The 22,355-nt window shown below is 44.2% G+C and overlaps 1 protein-coding gene and 1 long non-coding RNA gene across 6 annotated transcripts in view; one reads left to right on the top strand and one right to left on the bottom strand.

Annotated features, from left to right (window-relative positions):
- Window positions 1-22,355, bottom strand: part of FAM107A (family with sequence similarity 107 member A) — a 219,807-nt gene that overhangs the window by 32,673 nt on the left and 164,779 nt on the right. The window lies entirely within an intron of this gene.
- Window positions 2,271-22,355, top strand: part of LOC130275886 (uncharacterized) — a 31,289-nt gene continuing 11,204 nt past the window's right edge. The window contains exons 1-2 of the long non-coding RNA XR_008844938.1: window positions 2,271-2,414; window positions 21,098-21,190. This is a non-coding gene — a long non-coding RNA (uncharacterized LOC130275886). The remainder of the gene's footprint in view (window positions 2,415-21,097; window positions 21,191-22,355) is intronic.

The raw sequence follows: 22,355 nt of genomic DNA on the forward strand, positions 1-22,355 counted from the left end.
CTTGGCTGCAGCACCCCAGACATCCGGTGCTCGGAGTGAACTTTGCTCCGCTGGGGACCCCCGCGATCACCCTGCTGCACCTGGTTTTCGTTTGAGTGTCGTGTGCAGCGCCGGAGGCTTGTAACGTCACAGTCATGCGCCGTTCGTGATGTTACAGCCACACACCCTCAATGCAAGTCTATGGGAGGGGGCGTGATGGCCATCACGCCCCCTCCCCTAGACTTGCATTGAGGGGGTATGGCCGAGACGTTACGAGCGGCACGTGACCGTGATGTCACAAGCCTCCGGCGCTGCACGCGACACTCTAAACGAATGCCAGGTGCAGCAGGGAGATCGCGGGGGTCCCCAGGGGCGGGACCCCTGCGATCAGACATCTTATCCCCTATCCTTTGGATAGGGGATAAGATGTCTAGGGGAGGAGTACCCCTTTAACTTCTTCAGTACTCTGCTTTAGAAGCTAAGGGATACAAATATTGATGTATTTGCCCAAGACATAAGCCACTTTACAACTCTTGTGAAATGTAGTAAAGTAAGGCTTTTTGTAAAGTAAGGTTCTGCTCACACCACTGTCATGGTTTCTGTTATGATGGAAATTATTATGGCAGTGCTGGACCCATCAAACAACAGTCAATGAAGAATCCTACTAGACCCCACAGGTTAAGATTGGGGTCCAATAGGTTCCATTGTGTTGTCCATCTCTTTGACAGGAAGAACAGGAGTACCAAAATTTGGTCAACTGATGGAGGCTCCAATGGTCTTGTGAACCTAGCCTAAGACATTCTGGTTCTGAACTTAGGGTTTTGAATTGGCAACTATGTAGTTCATGGTCATGCCAAGATACGCAGATTGGCCTCAACTAGTGGCTTTGCCTTTACACCTAGTATATGAACATTTCAATTTTAGCCTTCATGTGTCCTTCAGACTCCTTGAGGTGTCAAATTTGTCTTTGACAGAGAAGTCACAAGTCCAGACGGCCTTTAATTTGTTGTGATGCATTAATTATCATCCTCTTTATAACCTGAAACTGTATTTGCCTGCAAAGCAACAGTCATATGATATGTCTAAGATACAGCAATACAGAATACTTAGAGGAACCCAAAGGCCGTTACTAAAGACACCTAATCCCATTACTTATTAAAAGCATCCAATGGATTGTGCTCCAACAACACAGTTATTATACATTTCATTTTCCATTTGGGTAACAAACATGAATAATGTAGGGTGCAGCTAATAAGCGGGTGAGGCACCTGCAGTACAAACATTCACAATGGACCTGTGAATATAGTTGAACAATCATAATCCTTCAAATGGTGCCAACATATCCCACAGCACTGTACAGATGATGTATTCATTCATATGTAATGCGGCATTTGGTTTAAAGGGGTACTCCAGTGCAAAAAAAATGTTTTAAATCAACTGGTGCCAAAAAGTTAAACAGATTTGTAAATTACTTCTATTTATAAATCAAAGTTCTTCCAGGACTTATCAGCTGCTACAGAGAAAGTTGTGTAGTTATTTCCAGTCTGACCACAGTGCTCCCTGCTGACACCTCTGTCTGTGTCAGGAACTGTCCACAGTAGGAGCAAATCCCCATAGCACTGTCAGAACCAATAACTGGGACACTAACCAGTCCTGCAGCAGCATCAGGCTTGTCCATGAGTCATGGACAAGAGATGACTCATGGACAAGGCTGCATGAGAAGACACACCAATCACCTCCCACCACCACAAGGAAGGGACACACCCCTTTCCCTGAGAGGATTTCTAACACTATGAGCTTTTGGGTTAAAAGGGTACTCCAGTGAAAAACAAATTATTTAAAATCAAATGGCACCAAAAAGTTAAACAAATTACTTCTATTTAAAAAATGTGTGTGTGTGTTTTTTTTTGTTTAGAATATTTTTTATAATAAATATAGGTGTTAGAGCCATGAAAATTAGATATACATGGTCAGGATTAGGTACTGAGTAACATATTTTTTTGTTTGTTTGATTTGACAGGTACGCTTTAAAGGGGTACTCTACTGGCCAGTGTTCCGGCTGCATTCGGAACATTTAGTTCCGAACACGGTGCGCGCGCTGCGGGTGTTGGCCATGCCCCCTCGTGCAGTCAGGCAACACCACCTCAATGCAAGTCTATGGGAGGGGGGCGTGATGGCTGCCATGCCCCCTCCCTTAGACTTGCTTTGATGGGGCAAGGCCTGACGGCATGAGGGGGCATGGCTGACCCCCGCAGCGCATGCACCGCGTTCAGAACTAAATGTTCCGAACGCAGGCGGAACACTGGCCGGTGGAGTACCCCTTTAATCATTCCAGTGTGAACCAGTGGATGTGATAATGGAAATGCAGTATTGCTAATAGAAGAAACGTTATTGTGGAAGTGCCATCAAAACTCCAAGGATAAGTAGTGAATAAGGTAAAATACACCTTTCGTTTTTACACAGATAAAGAATTTCAAAATTGGACCTAATTATTTATCATGTCCATAAGTTTAACGATAAAACTACTTTAATTCCAGTGGTTCTTACTAGTCCACCATACCTCAAAAATAGTCTACAATTTTATTTTATCCATAAAATTACTTGGTGGCAGAAAATAATTTTTTCAACCATTTTGACTCTAGGTCAACCTTGAAAATTTGCATTATTTTTATGTTGCTTCTGCAGTGGCTTGACAGTACAAATGTTAGTGTCATATTAAAAGCATTTTATATATAGCCTCCCAGGACAATAATGTCTGGACACTGTGGGCACTGCCGTAATGTAATATCTAAATAACTCCTGCAGAATGTAGATCAAGATCCTCAGCACAATCTCTGCTGTGATTAAAACTCCTTACAACAGTGGATCTTTGTTTGACAACAATGGTTAAGGCATTTGTATTCCTCCAGCCACCGGCGTATGGTGTAATGCAGATTCCTTAAGGCCTGGCTTCCAGGCTGAAAGAAAAAGTTTTTATTTCCTCATTTTCAATGGTCTTAGTGAATCTGTCAGAGATGAGGGAGGTTTGGCTATGTATGAAGAAGCAAGCCGTATGGTGAAGAAAGGAGTTTGGCCCAATGCCCAGATGAAGAGGGAACATTTCTCATGAGACTCGCTGAGCACATTGGTTCTGCCAGTGAACAGCACTGAATGACTATAAACCGTAAGGATGGAGACTTCTCAAAAAAAGCCAATTGTGGGGTATTAAGACAGAGACCTCAGCACAGTTGTCCAGACTAGCAGATTCTTAATGCTGATGTCATTCATCTGAACATTTAAAGAGGTTATCCAGGAAAAAACTTTTTTATATAAATCAACTGGCTCCAGAAAGTTAAACAGATTTGTAAATTACTTCTATTAAAAAATCTTAATCCTTTCAGTACTTATGAGCTTCCGAAGTTAAGGTTGTTCTTTTCTGTCTAAGTGCTCTCTGATGATACGTGTCTCGGGAACCGCCCAGTTTAGAAGCAAATCCCCATAGCAAACCTCTTCTAAACTGGGTGGTTCCCGAGACACGTGTCATCAGAGAGCACTTAGACAGAAAAGAACAACCTTAACTTCAGAAGCTCATAAGTACTGAAAGGATTAAGATTTTTTTAATAGAAGTAATTTACAAATCTGTTTAACTTTCTGGAGCCAGTTGATATATATAAAAAAAAGTTTTTTCCTGGAATACCCCTTTAAGTTTGTTAAGTTCAGATTCAGCTGTTACCAATATCCGCTATGCAGCGTATGTATGATCTGTAGTCTATGAAAACATGAACACAATTGTGTGTAAAGTAAATATAAAATGCAAATTATTTATTACATATGGTATGGTGAATATACAAACTCTTTTTTGGTGTGCAAGATTTTGGGGATCATATAGCTCCCCCACAGTTGTTATAACCTGAAGTGTTGCATCAATAGATCACCATGGGGTGGTCCCTAGTGCTTAAACTGTAAACCCTCAGTAAATAACCATCTACTATACACCAAAGTCAATGCCATAGAATTAACTACCATAATCCATGATTAAGATTCAGAGACTGTCCTCGCCAAAAAAAGGACATAAGGGACTTAGAACTTAGGATATGCTACAAGCTTATCGTATACAGTGAATCCTCCCCAGACAGAAGATAGGTGATAGATTTTCCTCCCAGTTATACTCAACAACCATCAAAACAATCATCAGTTTGAGAAATCCTTATCACTGGAAATCAATCTGAAGGCCACAAGCAGGACTTCAATGCACAAAAGACATCAGGAAGAAGAATCTGCCATATTTGTGAAGAATAGAGAGCTGAACAAAGCAGGAACAATGCTTTTAATGGGCACTGTCAGATATACAAACTTTTTATATGTTGTACATCTTGGCAAAATACCGTATATCCCGGCGTATAAGACGACTTTTTAACCCCGAATTTTCTTCTGAAAAGTCGGGGGTCGTCTTATACGCCGGGTATTGGGGTCCGGCATAGGAATACTTATGATTATCTTCCCGGCTCCTGTGGGCGGCTGCAGGCGGGGGCCGGCCAGAGCATGTACAAACTAATAACTGTACAGTATACTTAAAAACCAGGGTGCCTCCAGCTGTTGTGAAACTACAACTCCCAGCATGCCCGGACCGGCAAAGGCTGTCAGGGCATGCTGGTAGTTGTAGTTTCACAATAGCTGGAGGTACCCTGGTTTTTAGTATACATTAATTCGTTTTTACATGCTCTGGATGGCCCCCGCCTGCAGCCGCCCACAGGAGCCGGGAAGATAATCATAAGTATTCCTATGCCGGACATCCCTGTGTCCCGAAAAATCTTTTCGGAACATAAGGATGTCCGTGGGTCACTAACCATTCCCCGACCACCACGCGTCCTCCTCCGGTCCTCCTGCGGTCTTCCTCTGGTCCTTCTGCGCTTCTCCACCTCTCTATGGTTGTACGCACGTAACGTCAGTGACGTCCCGTGCGTACAATCATAGAGGCGCAGGAGGACGAGAGCTGGCCGGGGCCTGGTGAGTGACCGGCGGCGCGTCATCTACAGTGTTCCGATCACCGCTCCTCCGGTCCCGGGACTGCTGCTATGGTCCATAGGCCATAGCAGTAGATTGTGACCCCGGGCCGGAGGAGCGGTGACCGGAACACTGTGGGGGGCAGTACACAGACAAAGCCTCCAGCCATACACTCTATATGGCTGGAAGTTGTATGTCTGTGGGGGGAGCTGCCTACTATTGTGGGGGGGGGGGGGGAGCTGCCTACTATTGTGGGGGGGAGCTGCCTACTATTGTGGGGGGGAGCTGCCGACTATTGTGGGGGGGAGCTGCCTACTATTGTGGGGGGGAGCTGCCTACTATTGTGGGGGGGAGCTGCCTACTATTGTGGGGGGGAGCTGCCTACTATTGTGGGGGGGAGCTGCCTACTATTGTGGGGGGGAGCTGCCTACTATTGTGGGGGGGAGCTGCCTACTATTGTGGGGGGGAGCTGCCGACCTAATGTGGGGGGGAGCTGCCGACCTAATGTGGGGGAGCTGCCTACTATTGTGGGGGAACTGCTGACCTAATGTGTGGGAGCTGCTGGCCTAATGTGGGGGAACTGCTGACCTAATGTGTGGGAGCTGCCTACTATTGTGGGGGAACATGCTGCCTACCTAATGTGGGGGAACTATACTGCCTACTTAATATGGGGGGAACTACAAGGTACTGTACATCGCGGTAGGAGGGGTAGTCTTATATGGCAAGTATAACCCAAACTCTATATTTTAACTGTAAAAGTTGGGGGTCGTCTTATACGCCGGCATATACGGTAGTTTTTCTAATATACTTCTTTTTAAAAAAAATCACATTTTAAAATGTCATTTTATTAAAGAATACTGCCTTTGAAAAACCCGGTCCCTATACCTCTTGGGACACTGAATCCCACAGCAGCATTAATGTGTCCAAGGGTCATGGACATGAGATGGCTGATTGACAAGGCTGCAGAAGGAACACAGCCTGCAGCAACACTGCTGTAACACAAAGTTTTACCAAACATGTGCCTCCAGCTGTTGCAAAACTAAAACTCCAAGCATGCCTGGACAGACAAAGAATGACTAGGCATGCTGGTAGTGTTGCAAAAGATGTAGGCAGCGTGAGGGAGGGGGAGGAGTCATAACAGTGCAGGCAAGAGATGGGCACGCCCCCTCCCTTTGACAAGATGGAAAAGACATTGAGCAGCTGTAATATACTATTTTTTTAGTGGAATATGGGTGATAGAGACATAAAAATTACATGTAAATGATCAGGATGAGGTACTGAGTAACATATAACAGTTTTTTATTTTTGTGGGGTATCTGACAGGTACCCTTTAAAGTATACAATCCACCTAATCAGCAATTTAACACTACTATTTTCATTCCTATAATACTCCCAAGCATTTGGAGGGGTGCAGAATAATCTTGTTGGCCTACCGTGCCGCAGAAGCGATGACTTCCATTTTAAGGTGCAGAACAATGTGATTGCCATTGCTACCAATCAGCTTCTCCTTCCATCTCCAAAAGACCCTTTAAGGGATGTAATTGAACAACCCAACACACCTAAACACTCTTGTTGCTGCAAATATTGGATTAAGAGAAGATGACCAACGTTCTTCTTATCCTCTTACTATAGAGATCACTACATGGCTCCCTCTTGCCCATGCTCAACTCAAATAGACTGGATGCCCAAAGCGGACTGGATATGTATCCAGTGCCTTGTGGAAACCTGCGTCTTCTACTAGGAATCTTTCTTGCTATACCTGTAGACAGCCATTGAGGTGTTAAGGTTAGCAATGAGGGGGATAAAAAAAAAAGTTTTAGTGAAACACAAATTCTCCTTAAAGGAAAAACGGTCATCTTGTTCACCCACCCAAAACCCAATACACTGGGTTATAGTGCAGGTGAACAGGAGGCAAATGCGAGGTCTCTGACTAATATACATACCTTCAGTCCAGCGCCTGGTCCCTACAAAGATTAGCTTCTATCTACGCTTAATTGCACGCTGTAGGCAGGCCCGCTGGCTGGATAGGAATATTCATGGTTTCTGGTCATATGAGCGCTTGTGCCTACTGAGCACTCATGTGACCAATGACCATGTCGGCGGGCCTGCCTACAGCGTGCAATTCAGCATAGAATGAAGCCAATCTTCAGAGGGACCGGGCGCCAGACTGTATGTATATTAGTCAGAGACCCCGCATCGGCCTCCTGTTTACCTGCACTATATCCCAGTGTATTGGGTTTAGTGTGGTGAATGGGATGTCCACTTTTCTTTAAGGGCAAGGGCATACATAATGTATCCGCAGCTGAAATTCCGCTTGCAAATGATTTTACTGCATAATTCCGCAAGCTGATTTATTTTGTGGCAGAAAATCCATGAGCAGATTATGTTGCTATCCATTGATAGCTTGCATATTTTCCACTGTGTTGCAGATTTAACAAAGCAGTCAAGAGTACATAAGAATTGCCTTGTAAAATCTGCAGTTGTGGATGCGAAACTATAGATTTTACAACAACTTCAACTCCACCACTGTTGATTTTACAACTTCATATCTGTAATGGATCCTGTGTGTGAATACATCCTTAAAGGAGTTGTCCTACAATTAGATGTTATCCGCTGTCCTTAGGATTGGGGATTACTATCTGACCATAGGAGGTCTGAGTGCTGTGTCTCCCCACAATCTGGAGAAGAGGAACCCAAATCTCCCATCAGAATAGAGTGGCCATGTACACAGATGACCGCTCTTCTATTTATTCTCTATTAGAGCCCTTGGAGAGAAGGCTTTACAGTTTGCTTCTCAACTAGGAATTCAAGATAACAGATGGCTGAATAAATTCTGTATGCAACATGGCATCATTTTCTGTACCATTTCTAGTAAAAAGTGCAGAGATGAGAGAAAATTCTGCCTTGTAAAGAGCGGCTGTGTACCACAACTCCAGGTTATGCTGACAGGGACATCTTTGAAAAATATGCAGGTCTATTCCATATTAAAGCAGTCCCAGACAAGATGGGTTTTCTACCAGACAAAATTTTCTACAGACTGGGAATGTGGCACAAAAAGCCCAAAAAACATATACCCATCCATAAATTGGTAGCTGCTCTCTGTGTCCCCCACTGGAAGTGCTGCAATGACGCCCAGCACATCCAACACAAGGCACTGCAGTCAACTGCTCAGCGGTCTCTTCCTGTAGGGAAGTGATGTAACTGTGGAGAACACTGTGCCGTGTCTTCTACATGATGTACATGGCACTGGAATGGCAGGGAATTCAGTGAGGAGAATATTCCTAAAAGGAATTTTGGCTGAAGGGGTTATCCAGGTTTTAGATAATTTTTTTTATTTTTTATTAAAGTCCCCGAATGCATAAAAATAACAAAGCAGCAGTTACTTACATCTCCGATCGCACGCTGATCCCTGTTCAGACTCCAGTTGGCACCTCGGTCTTCCTTTTGGAGCAGACATCAAATGACCGTCTCAACCAATCAGCAGATTCAGGTCATGTGCCGTACTCCAGGCATCATGGCTCCCATTACTGGGCAGTAATGCCTGCAGTTTGGCAAGTGAGGCTGCTATTGTGTTCACATGACATCCACTACAAATGGAATGCTGCCGACAGGAACCTAACCAGGGGATCAGCAAGATAAGTAACTCCTGTTTTGTTATTTTAATGCCTTTGGGGCTCTTTAGGCCATGTTCATATGGTTGATTGTGTGCGGCATGTTCGCACGGTCATGTGCACAGTGCAGCAGAATTCAGAAGGGGACTCTGTGGAATTCCTTCTCTGCGGAATTTGTTGGAAATTCCTTCATGTGAACTTAGCCTTAAAAGCCAATCAAAAAACCTGGATAACCCCTTTAAGGTTTAGAATTCCCCTTTAACTGTAAAAAGTGACAAGTGCAAAGAGTCAGCAAAATAAACATTGACCATAGCACTATGTGCCATCCTTATGGGGGAAGAGTGTGAACAACGGTAATCCATTCTCCTATATGACTAAGGTGCTTCCAAAAGATAGGTCTGTCAACGCTGAGCTGTGGAGTAGATGACATCTAAAATCTTTAAAGGGGTACTCCGCCCCTAGACATCTTATCCCCTATCCAAAGGATAGGCACCCCAGACATCCAGTGCACAGAGCGAACTTCTCTCCATACCCTCCCATAGACATGCATTGAGGGGGTGTAGCCATGGCGTCACGAGCCTCCTGCGCTGTACCCGACGCTCTAAACGAATGCAATGTGCAGCAGGGAGATTGTGGGGGTCCCCAGCTGCGGGAACCCCGCGATCAGACATCTTATCTCCTATCCTTTGGATAGGAGATAAGATGGCTAGGGGCGGAGTTCCCCTTTAATTCCTGGTTAATAAAAGGAAGTGAAAAAATGCAGCTGAAAAATGGAAAAAATACTGTTTGTAGATAAGACTAAAAAAAATATCTGACCCATGAAACATTTGATTGCACTATTCTTGCAGCCATTAGATCAAGGTGTAATCTGTGCTTTCAAGATTTATTCCAGAAGGGAACTCATGAAATCTCTGCACTGAGAGGAGTAAAGATTGCTAAGGCTGATCTAAAGCTGGACAAAGTGTTTTTAAAGAGCAGATCTGTGTTTAAAACTGCAGTGGAGAATTCCTTGGGCGATTCCGATGATGCTATTAAATATCTTGTCCGTTTCATTCAAATAGGTCAGGCTGCCATTGTGACCATTGATTTAAAAATATTAATGAAGACACAGGATGTTTCAATGCTGGGGACCAAAGTGAGTATCACATTACACCAAAAAGGATTCTGACCGGGATGACTCTGAGCTCAATGACTGGATGTCTTCTATTCCCAATGAGGCACCAGAAGCATTGAGTGATACTCCTTTTAGTATCAGACTGCATAAAACCCCTTACTGCTGAATCATTTATTCATTATTTCAAATCACAAGAACGTAATTGTGACTAAATGCTTATGTCTTATGAAGAAAAAGATGACCTCAGGTTATGTATCAACAACCAATAGCACACAAAACAGTAGAGTACACTATATGGCTCTCCACATTGTATGTTTCAACTTATGTAAGTTCAACTTCCATCATGAGCTAGTTGTCTCAGATTTTTCCCAGCTTGCAATGCGGCCGAGACCTGACTCACTAGTCAGCTGATGACAGGGAGCATGTCTGCTTCAATGGGTGGAGGGATCAATATGCAACAGCTGTAAGCACCCTGATTGAAAACCACAGGTCTTTTGTTTCAATTGGTGGGGTGCCTGATGTGTGAGAGGGAGGAAAATGGCATTATGGGATTTGTAGTCAAAAAAACATAAGTCAAACAGGAAATACAAGTTCACAAAAAGCTAGCCACAGTGTTATGGTAATCTCATGACATAGCCATTTAGCCCCAAGACAAGCGCAGATCCTTCCTAAGCATGTCCATTACTGTCTGCCAGGTACGTACTAAAATCACCTTATGGTGGATAACCCCTTTAATCCTTTGTAGCAAATAAGGAGTTGGGGACCTTGGCACTGTACCCTCTAAGATAGGTAATACAGAACAGCATGAATATGAACCTACAGTGCCATTATGATCAACTATAACACAGCCAGATATACAGGACCACATAACATCCATGGAATTAGTATTACTAAGTAAGAAGTAGATTTCATGCAGCGGCATGTGAGTATTTTCACATTCTGTCAATTAACAGTGGATCAGCTGCAATAAGTTGCATGAAATGTGCAGTGTTAGTGCACCAAAGCAAATCAATTTACTTAAGATCAGTTGCCGATCTGCTGCAGATCAGTTACAGAAAATCTGCATCAGATCCACAGTGTGTAAAGGTACCCTTAGTTTGCCCAGGATGGAAATGCTGCAGATTAAGGGTACAATCCCACCTGGCATATACGCAGCGTATTTCACGCTGCACAAAATATGCTGTGTATCCCTCGCTCACCATACACACAAGGATTTCCGGTGGCAGCCCTATGTGTGTAGTGAGTTTTGGAGGCGGGGCCGTGTGCTGGCTTGACTGATGTGCGGCTCCGCCTCCAAAACTCACTGCACACATAGGGATGCCGCCGGAAAGCCTTGTGCATATGGTGAGCGAGGGATACGCAGCGTATTTGCCGCTGCTTTTGCAGATTTTGCGCAGCGTGAAATACGCTGCATATACTCCAGGTGGGAATGTACCATTATTGTGGATTTTCTGCAGACTTGGATTTAAAGAGAATCTGACAGCTAGTTCACCCGCACTAAACCCAGTATACTGGTTTATAGTGCGGGTGAAGAGCTGAAAAATGAGGGGTTACTCACCCAAATACATTCACTAGACACTGCGTTCTTCTTGTAAATAGTTTATTCCTAAGGGACCCTAAGGTTCCCCTGTCTCCTACATAATCCCCCGTCAGTCCTGCCCCTTCATTATTATGCAAATGAAGGCAGAAGGTAAGCACTCACCCACATTCTTCATTAGCATAATACTAAAGGGGCGGGGCCTGCAAGGAAATATGTGGGGGATGGGGGAACTTGGCCAGCTGGCTTCCAATGGAGGCCAATGTGTACTGGGACGCATCAGGAATGAAACTATTTTCAAGAAGAACACAGCACCTAGTGAACATATTTCAGTGAGTAACCCCTCATTTTGCAGCTCTTCACCTGCACTATAACCCAATATACTTTAGTGTGGGTGAACTAGCTGTCGGATTCTCTTTTACTAGGAGAATCTGCAACAAACCTGCAACAGTTTAGTGCCATATTGGCAGACCTGTGGGCATCTCCTCCAACAACTTCACAAGCCTCAGTAGGAAAACCACAATTCTAAATAAAATATGTAATACTGTACATGTGTTTAACATAGAAACAGTTCTGGAAACATTACATAGGGTCCCTTTGGAACATCAGTTGGTCAAATAAGTAAGATATCTTTTTGGTGGGACCCCAACCTATATCATGAACTGATGGGTCCTACTAGTCCTTTCTCATTTATTACTGTCTAATACAACAATTCCCATCTAAAATAAATGACGGTCCGTTCACAGCTCTATCTTTTGTAAAACGAATCTAAAGAATCAATGGGTAGATCATAGAAATCTGATTATCTCACAAGGAAATTATATGGCACAGCGATATCTAGCCATTTACCTTCCATCTGATTTCCAGGATAGTAAAAGTCTATAGTAAAACGTCTCATTGTACTAATGCAGTTAATATAAAGTAAATATGATTCGCAGAGCTGGAAGCAGCCATTCTGGAGAGCAATATCAGTCCATGGAGCTGGCAGAGCTGGCGCTTACAAAATGAACATTTGGCAGGATGAGCACAGATGGTACTGTTAGCGTGTGGGGAGGAGGAAGACTGTAGTGAGATAACCCAAGTGGGCTTCACAGTTACAGTCCAGCGATCAGCAAAATACTCTAAAATCCTATGATACAACTGCTTCCATCTCTCAGGAGCAGAGAATTTCTTACTATTACACACTATAGGGCTCCTGAGGCCCAAGACCATATTGACACATGGCAGCTCTTCTGTCCAATACCAACTCGTAATGAAAATACAGTGCAATAATAACAAAAAAAAAAACAACATCCCGTATCCAGAGAATGGGGATAATTACAGTGAAACCTCTCCAAAAGACCACTTCATTCAGAAGACCACCTCTTATCAAGATCACATTTAGTGTGATGGATTTTCCGTCTACCAAGCATAATTCATAGTGCCCATTTTCTTTGAAAAGACCACTCCCATAGAAGACCAATTTTCAGTACATTTTTTGGTGCTCTCAACCTATTTTTGGGTGATTAAATTTTATCTGATTGGTGGAGAGCTGACCTATGGCAGCCAACCTGATCACAACAATGGGTGTCCCTTGTCTCACAGTTGAATGAAGCAGAAGTGCCCCATGACTGGCTGTGGATAAAGTTTTAATCTTGGGAAAACCCCTTTAAGAATCTATTTCACTAGAGATGTATATGCCCATGAAATTTCACCTCAAAATTATATCTACTCTTTTCTATTCTGTATGAGATGATGTGGTGCCGCTCAGGCATTAAGGCCGAATGGACGTTCAAGCTGAGATATTGATCTCCTCCATTCGAGTCCGGATCCATGTCATTATATCCAAGATTCTCCCTATCGTGTCATTCTTGCAGAGAGGGTTAACACCACTCACTGTGTGACATTTTTCTCCAGCACTTTTCAGCTCATCACGCTGTTTACATAATTGCTAGTAAGTGAACAAGAGCATCCTCCTCCTCATTCTTCCAGCAGACGAATGGCAGAATTCATTCTAAGGGACAAATATACACATTGCAGCTGAATCGATGATAATATCAATCATATTTATTCTTCTGAGCAGAGGTTTTCTGAATCTTTTAGCCTAAATGTGCTGCTCAGCTATGCCCATTTAGGGTGGACAAACAATGTATACCTTTCAGCTATAACTTTAAAACCAACTGCCTTGTATTGTGTAGGCTCCCCTAATCCTGCTAAAACAGCAGTGATCATCATAGCATGGACTTCACAAGACCTCTGAAGGTGTTCTATGTTATCTGGCACTAATACATTAGAATAAGACCCTTTAACCCCTTAAGGACCAAGCCCATTATGACCTTAAAGGGGTTGTCCAGTGCTGAAAAACGAATCCCCTATCCTCAGAATAGGGGATAAGTTACAGATCATCGGGGGTCCGACCGCTGGGGCCCCCCGCGATCTCCTGTATGGGGCCCCGGCTCGCTGGTCAGATAGCGGGTGTCGACCACCGCACAAAGCGGTGGCCGACACGCCACCTCAATACATCGCTATGAGCCGGAGATTGCCGAAGGCAGCGCCCCGACTCTGCCATAGAGTTGTTTTGAGGGGGCGTGTCAGCCGCCACTTCGTGCGGTGGTCAACATGCCCCCTTCCCGCGGGCTGCCGGGGCCCCGTACAGAAGATCGTGGGAGGGCGCCAGCCTGATCTGAAACTTATCCCCTATCCTTTCCTTTTGTAAGGAAAATAGACATACCAAATAATTTATATATGGATTCACATATAAAATATGTCTACCTTATGTTTGCATCATAAAGTTGACATGTTTTTACTTTTTGAAGACATTAGATGGCTTCAAAGTTTAGCAGCAATTTTCAATTCAGTTTAAAGTGGATTTGAGGGGCCTTCATATTAGAAATACCCGATAAATTATTGCTCCAAGAAATTCCAACTCTTTTCCCCTGTCTCCCCCCTGCAATCTTTTCTTTACCATCCCACCTTGCCCCCGAACCTCACTTCCTGTATTGTTAGGAAATGGGGTGGTAGGGGGCTCTTCTGTTGGGCTGATATAGTGGACCCTCTCTCCCACACACTGGTGTCCTTTGAGAACTTAGTCTCCCGACACGGCCTTTCCTCATTTGAACGACTTCACTATCTCCAGCTCAGGCACTTTATGTCATCTGCGCTGGGAACTCATGTGGTTTCCCTACCTACGGCCTTCGAGCGGTTGTGCTGCTCTGGCCCACAGACGAAGGGTCTTCTCTCGGACATTTTCTCCATTATTAACGCTCCTCCTGACGGGAGTGCCCCATCTCATCGTTACATGAGTCGTTGGGAGGAGGTTCTGAACACCACTATTACACTTCTCCAATGGTGGATTGTTTGGCAACAGACCTCTAAGGCCTCAATTTGTACAGCCTACAAAGAAAAACAATTTAAGATGTTAATGGGCTGGTACCATACTTCTGCATTGCTTAATAAATTGAACCCAAATATTCCCCCCATATATTCTGGTCCTGCCCTACAATTGTTGCCTATTGGAATATGGTGAAGCGGTTGGTCGCTGAGGTGCTTGGAGTTTTGGTCCCCTAAGGCTAAGTTTCCACTTGGTTTTTTTTCTGGCAGTTTTTGGAAAACTACCACTGCAGTTTTTGAGCCAAAGCCAAGTGTATTCAAAAGGAAAAGAACATATAAAGGAAGGACTTACACTTCTCCTCCCTTATGGATCCACTTCTGACTTTTGCTCAAAAACTGCAATGGCAGTTTTCCAAAAACTGTCAGAGAAAAAACAAAGTGGAAACTTGGTCTTAGGGTACGTTCACACGGGCGGATTTTTTTGCGGGTTTTCCCGCTGCGTATTTGAAAGGGGGCGGGCTCTTCTTGGTTGTCCGCAGCAGATTTTCCGCGGTGGAATTTACGCTGCGGAAAATCCGCCGCAAGCCTCATTGAAGTCAGTAGGGACTGCAGCGGATTTTCCGCAGCGTAAATTCCGCCGCGGAAAATCTGCTGCGGACAGCCGAGAAGAGCCCGCCCCCTTTCAATTACGCAGCAGAAAACCTGCAAAAAAATCCACCCGTGTGAACGTACCCTTAGACCCCCTGGTTTACTTGTTGCAACTCTCCAGTAGTTTTCACCTTATGGTAAATAAAAAATATATCTGATATAATTTGTTTAAAAAAATGAAGTTTTCTATGTTTTATTTGTACTTAAAAAAGCTCAAGAGCACATTTTCCCCCATCTTATACACAGAATTTGGATAGAAGCCCAAACACAGAAAGTGCAGCCTGGAGTGCTGAGGGGTGTGTGTCCAACCAGCAGTATATGGCACTTAAGTGTGAGAGGAGCTATGATTGGATGAGGCTGGACACCCCCCCTCAGCACTCCAAGCTGCACTTTCTGTGTTTGGGCTTCGGTCCTAAGTCTGTGTATAAGATGGGAGAAAATGAGCTCTTGAGCTATTTTAAGCACAAATAAAACATAGAAAACTTCATTTTTTTTACAAATTATATTAGAAATATTTTTCATTTACCATAAGGAGAGCAATAGCAAACATTTATTTTAATGAGTTACCCTTTAATTCTCTTCCTTTTTTCTAGTACTGCCCTTCCCCCCCCCCCTCATCTTACTTGTGGTGTACTGTTTTTGTTTGTCTCGTCTTGTGAAGACCTGTTCTCTTCTATTTTAGATCAGTCTGCTCACGGGCCTGTTAGGGTCCTACACAGGAGACTTTACTATAAGCTTTGCTATTCACTATAAGCACTGATTGAAACTGAGAATTATTTGTGAGGCATTTGCGAAGTTAATTGCTCAGTTATCTTATTTACCCCTTAAAGGGTAGCTCCCACCATCCTATTTTTTTTTTCTGTCCCTGCCTATTGCCAATCTATCCCTAACCCCCTCCCTGCTTTTAATTTTTATTTTTACTATATTAAAAATGCCTTTTGTCTGCCTGGCAGTGTGCTCACTACCAGGCAGACTTCCCCAGCAGGCGCAACATCGCTGATGCCTGCTGGGGGGGACTTCCGCCCTTAGTTCATCTACACAGGGTGCCTCCAGCTGTTTCACCACTACAACTCCCAGCTTGCCCTGACATCTATTGGCTGTCAGGGCATGCTGGGAGTTGTAGTATTGAAACAGCTGGAGGCACCCTGTGTAGATAAACTATTAGTTAGTTACATGCGGCGCTAGCCCGTCCCCTCCTTCTCCCCCCCGCGCCATACCCCATTCCCTCCATCACAACCCCCCCCGCATACCCCATTCCCTCCATCACAAACCCCCCTCCCGCATACCCCGTTCCCTCATCACACTTACTGCAGAGTCCGGCAGCGGGCGTGCAGGGACAGCGGCGGCGGCGAGGCGGTGGGGGCGGCGATGTGCAGGAGGAGTGGCCTCCCAGCCAGTGGCTGGGGAGCCAATGCGCTCGCTCCCTGCCTGTCTGATTGACAGGCAGGGTGCGAGCGCAGGCTGAATGAAAAAGGGCCGATGCCCGGCCGCATCAGTCCTTTTTGCAGGCGTGACGTCACGCCAGGCTGCAGTTTTCAAATGTAAATTAAAGCATTTTAATAAAAAAAAAAAAAAAAGTTTAGAGATATGTTGTAGTACATAAGTATATCAAAAAATAAAGTTGGTGACAGTGCCCATTTAAGGACCCGGGCTTTTTCCGTTTTTTCATTTTCAATTTTTCCTCCTTAACTTTAAAAAATCATAACTCAAAAATGAAAATTTTCACCTAAAATTCTATATGATGGCTTATTTTTTGCGTCACTAATTCTACTTTGTACTGACATTAGTCATTTTACCCCAAAATCTACGGTGAAACGGCGAAAAAAAATCAACGTGCGTCAAAATTGATGAAAAAACACTATTTTGTAAGTTTTGGGGGCTTCCGTTTTTACGCAGTACATTTTTCGGCAAAAATGATACCTTATCTTTATTCTATAGATCCATACGGTTAAAATGATACCCTACTTGTATAGGTTTGATTTTGTATCACTTCAGAAAAAAAATCATGAATACATGCAGGAAAACTTATATGTTTAAAATGGTCATCTTCTGACCCCTATAACTTTTTTATTTTTCTGTGTTCAGGGCGCTATGAGGGCTCATTGTTTGCGCCGTGATCTGAAGTTTTTAGCGGTACCATTTTTGTTCTGATCAGACTTTTTGATCACTTTTTATTCACTTTTTTTGTGGTATAAAAAGTGATCAAAAATGCACTATTTTGGACTTTGGAATTTTTTTGCACGTATGCCATTGAACGTGAGGTTTAAAAAGCGGTATATTTTTATAAATCAGACATTTCCGCACGTGGCGATACCACATATGTTTATTTTTATTTAAACTGTGTTTTTTTTAATTCTTGGAAATGCCGGGTGATTCAAACTTTTATTAGGGGAAGGGATAATTGAAAGGGTTAATGATTTTTTTTACACTTTTCTTATGCAATATTAGAGCTCCTATAGGGGGCTATAACATCGCATTAACTGATCTTTTACACTGATTGATCCATCTCCATAGGAATGGATCAATCAGTGTTTTCGGAGATTGAATGCTCAAGCCTGGATCTCAGGCTTGAAGCATTCATTCGGCGATCGGACTGCAGGAAGGAAGGTAAGAAGACCTCCTCCTGTGCTACAGCTGTTCGGGATGCCACGATTATACCGCCGCAATCCCGAACAGCTCCTTGAGCTAACCGGCAACTTTCACTTTAGTTTTTAGCCGTACAGCTCAGCTTTGAGCCCGCGGCTAAAGGGTTAATAGCGCGCGGCACCGCGATCAGTGCCGCGCGCTATTAGAGGTGGGTCCCGGCTTCACTATGAGTCCGGGCCCGCCGCGATATGATGCGGGGTCACCGTGTGACCCCACGTTATATCGCAGGACCGGAACCTAGGAGGTGTTTCACAGGAATAGCAACAAAGTGAAGGAGAAAATTCAAAATCTTCATTTTTTACATTCACATGTTCTTGTAGACCCATTTTTCTATTTTTAAAAGAGGTAAAAGGAGAAAAAGCCCCCCAAAATTTGTAACCCAATTTCTCGCGAGTAAGGAAATACCTCATATGTGGATGTAAAGTGCTCTGTGGGTGCACTAGAGGGCTCAAAAGGGAAGGAGCAACAATGGGATTTTGGAGAGTGAATTTTGCTGAAATGGTTTTTGGGGGCATGTGCGTTTAAAAAGCCCCATGCTACCAGAACAGTGCCCCCCCCCCACAAGTGACCCTATTTCTGAAACTACACTCCTCACAGAATGTAACATTGGGTGCAGTGAGCATTTACACTCCACTGGCGTTTGACAGACCTTTGGAACAGTGGGCTGTGCAAATGAAAAATGTTATTTTTCATTTTCATGGACCACTGTTCAAAGAGTATGTCAGACACCTGTGGGGCGTAAATGCTCACTGTACCCATTGTTACGTTCTGTGAAGGGTGTCGTTTTCAAAATTAGGTCACATGTGGGGGGGGGGGTCCACTGTTCTGGCACCATGGGGGCCTTGTAAACACACATGGTCTGCAATTCCAGCCACATTCTCTCTCCAAAAGCCCAATGGCACTCCTTCTCTTCGGAGCCCTGTAGTTCGCCGGAAGAGCGCTTTACGTCCACACATGGGGTATTTCCTTACTCAGAAGAAATGGTGTTAAACATTTTGGGGGGCTATTTTCCTATTTCCCCTTGTGAAAATGTTTGGGTAACACCAGCAATAAAAAAAAAAATAAAACATTTCATTTTCACATCCAACTTTAAAGAAAATTCGTCAAACACCTGTGGGGTGTTAAGGCTCACTATACTCCTTGTTATGTTCCGTGAGGGGTGTAGTTTACAAAATGGGGTCACATGTGGGAGTTTTTTTTTGCGTTTATGTGAGAACTGCTGTAACCAGCCACCCCTGTGCAAATCACCTCAAATGTACATGGTGTGCTCACACTCCTGAGCCCTGTTGTGCGCCCGCTGACCATTTTACATTTAAATATGGGGTATTGCGTAATAAATGTAAAGGAGGGATGTATATATGATATATATACAAAAAGTACACCGCAAGTACAGACAGACATCGCTACCTTAAGATACTGCCGTACCAAGCCTGCATCCGAGATCTGCCGAGGAGGGTGAGTGGTGCTGTGCACCGTTCCGTTACGAACATTACCTTTACAAACACCGCTGATACAGTTATGTTATAACTATCTCAAAACTGCAACAAGGTTACAAACTTTACTTCTGGATTTATTGATACAACTGCGCATCGCAATACAGTCACAAACGGCACGATTTATGCTACTGGAGACTCTGATATAATCTCAGTACCATTGGAATTTATTGCTACTACTTTTCTACAATATTGTTGGTTGTGACGAACTGTGAATCATATATCTATCTATACCAACACAACTTGTTATAGTGGATATATATATTTTTATTATCGTTTGATTAGTGCTACATTTATTTTACCTAATATCACATACACCTTTCGCTTTTGCAAGGGCCCTGCAGGGGGATCGGTCGTATTTTTATTATAATAAATATACTTTTATTGGATCCTAAACTTTTCTTTCTTTTCCTCATTCCTACCCTCAGTGCTCTTGAGGACTGGTTTTTGTATATATATCATATATACATCCCTCCTTTACATATATTTCTTAGGCCTATTGGGTGAAGGCATCACCTTTAACCTCGAGCACCCCCCTCCCCTCTTCTTCCCCTTATCCTAAGTGAGCTACACATTTTTGATACGTATTGCGTAATAAATTTTGGGGGTCTTTTTTTCCTTTTACCTCTAGTGAAAATGAAAAGTATGGGGCAACACCAGCATGTTTGTTTAAAAAATACTCCTGGGGCCCGATCCTGCCGCCAATGCCAGGGATCGGGGGCCCCGCTCCAGGTACCAACTCCCGGCACCCGCTCTCACCCTCCGGAATAGGGGCCGAGTGGGTGCTGTTAGAAACACCCCCAGCAGGAGTCCTGATCAGGACTATCGTAAGGTGGCACCAGTGCCACCTCACTCCTGCTGCCAAAGGGTGATAGGTGCAATCTCAGACTGGGACCATCTCAGACGGGTCACCGGGGACCCGATTGACCTGGAATCGCTGCAAATCGCCGTTTGCACGGGGTGCCTGCTGAATGATTTCAGCAGGCATCCCGTTCCGTTCACTGCCGGATTACTGGCGGTGAACGGAAATGCCCAGGGCATACAGGTACTCCGTGTCCTTAAATGGGTACTGTCAGATACAAAAACGTTTGATATATGTTCTAAAGCCTGCAAAACCGATAGGTTTTGCAATTGCTTTCATTAGAAAATTTTCAGTATTTCATACTGAAAATGCCAGTCAAACAATTGCCCCCCCCCCCCTGCCTGCTTGGACACATACTAGTCCTGCTGTGTCCATGCGTCATAACCTATGTCATGGACACACTTCCTTGATTGACAGCTGTGAGTGCAGGGCTCATAGCTGGAGGAAAAATCCTCCCACTGTCAGCTTGTGTCCCACTACTGTCAGTTAGGACAAGCTGGGAGTTGTAGTTTTGCTAAGGCTAGGGGAGATATAAGCAGACAGCATACTGAGGGAGGGGGCGGAGACCAGCACAGTGAGGCAATGCCCCCTCCCTTTGAGAGGAATTCAGACTAGTGAGCTAAATTAAAAGTGTAATAAAAAAAGAAATAAAGGTGCTAGACACATAAAAAATAGATGTACATGGTCAGGGTTAGGTACTGAGTGATATATTTAAAAAAAAAAAAATTTTGTTGGATCTGATGGGTACGCTTTAAGGGGTTAAGTTCTGTATGTTCAAAGGTGGAACCTTGATGGAATAATGGACTTGTTTTTCCATCACATCCCAATGTTCAATCAGACTGAAATTTGGAGGCCAAGTCAAGACCTTGAACTTATTGTGATGTTCCTCAAATCACTTCTAAACATTTTTTGCAGTGTGGACAGAACATTACCCTGCTGAAAGAGGCCATTGCCATAAGGAAATAATGGTGACATGAAGGGATGAAGTTGGTCAACACCAGTGTTTATGTAGGTACTATGTGTTAAAGTAACTTCAACATGAACAATTCAGCACAAGCTGAATCTTATAGAAATAGTGTGCGCTCACTAATGGATCCACCTCTAATCCCTGCCTGGCACTCCCTATATAAACCTGCTCCACCTGTTGCCTGATGCCTCAGTTAGATTGTGTTTCCTGTATTGCTAAGGTCCCTGAACCCTGTCTTCTATACCTGTGTTCCTGATCCTGCCTGTCTACTGGACTTTGACTTGGTCTGTCTACCACTTTTCCTGTATGCTTGCAGCTTGTTTCAGCCTACACCTGTAGCCATTCTTAGTAGCTGTTTTTACAGTAGCTGCTCAGCACTGCTGCGTCTGATGCTATCTTTAGTGTCAGTTTGCCCTATTCTCCCTGCCTGGCCGGCTGCAACTTGTGGCACAATGAGTCCACACTGGCAGGGCGATACACCATTAATCTACCCCCACCGGTTTTCTTGTTTTCTCCCTATAATGCATCATAACACATGGAACATTGTGTACAAGTTTGGGCATCAGTGTACATGAAAGACATAGTTGAGCTGGAGAAGGTTCAAAGATGGGCAACCAGAGTAGTAAAAGAAAAAGGGAGGACTACAGTGGTAGAGTGATGACCTAATAACCATGTATAAATATATTAGGGGCAGTACAAAGATCTCTCCTGTCATTTATTTTTACCCAGGACTGTATATAACATCTATAAATTTGTGCTATAAAAGCCCTACTGTGGCACTGGACCAGATGGCCTAGCCATTGCTCACCATGTCCATCAATAGCCACATGGTGGCCAGTTTACTGGTTGTCCTTCCTTGGACCACCTTAAAAGGAGAAAGGCAGTAAAAGATACATACCTTCCTCCGCTCCCCCGGGGCCTCCGGTAACCGGCTCCGGTCTCCGCCGCGATTCACTTCCTGGTTGCCGGTGGTCGGATGAATCATACTGCGCTCAGCCAATCACCGGCCGCAGCGAAGTCAGACTCGGCCGGCGATAGGCTGAGAGGCAGTGAGAAAACGCTTCAGGACACAAAATTCTTCACTACACCGACACCTGCGGCCGGGGTTGAAAACATCACACTGCCGCTCAGCCTATCGCCAGCCGAGTCGGGACTTCACTGCGGCTGGTGATTGGCTGAGCGCAGTAAGACTCTCCGACCACCGGC

This window comes from Hyla sarda, chromosome 6 (genome assembly GCF_029499605.1).
Source record: "Hyla sarda isolate aHylSar1 chromosome 6, aHylSar1.hap1, whole genome shotgun sequence".
Lineage (NCBI taxonomy): Eukaryota > Metazoa > Chordata > Amphibia > Anura > Hylidae > Hyla > Hyla sarda.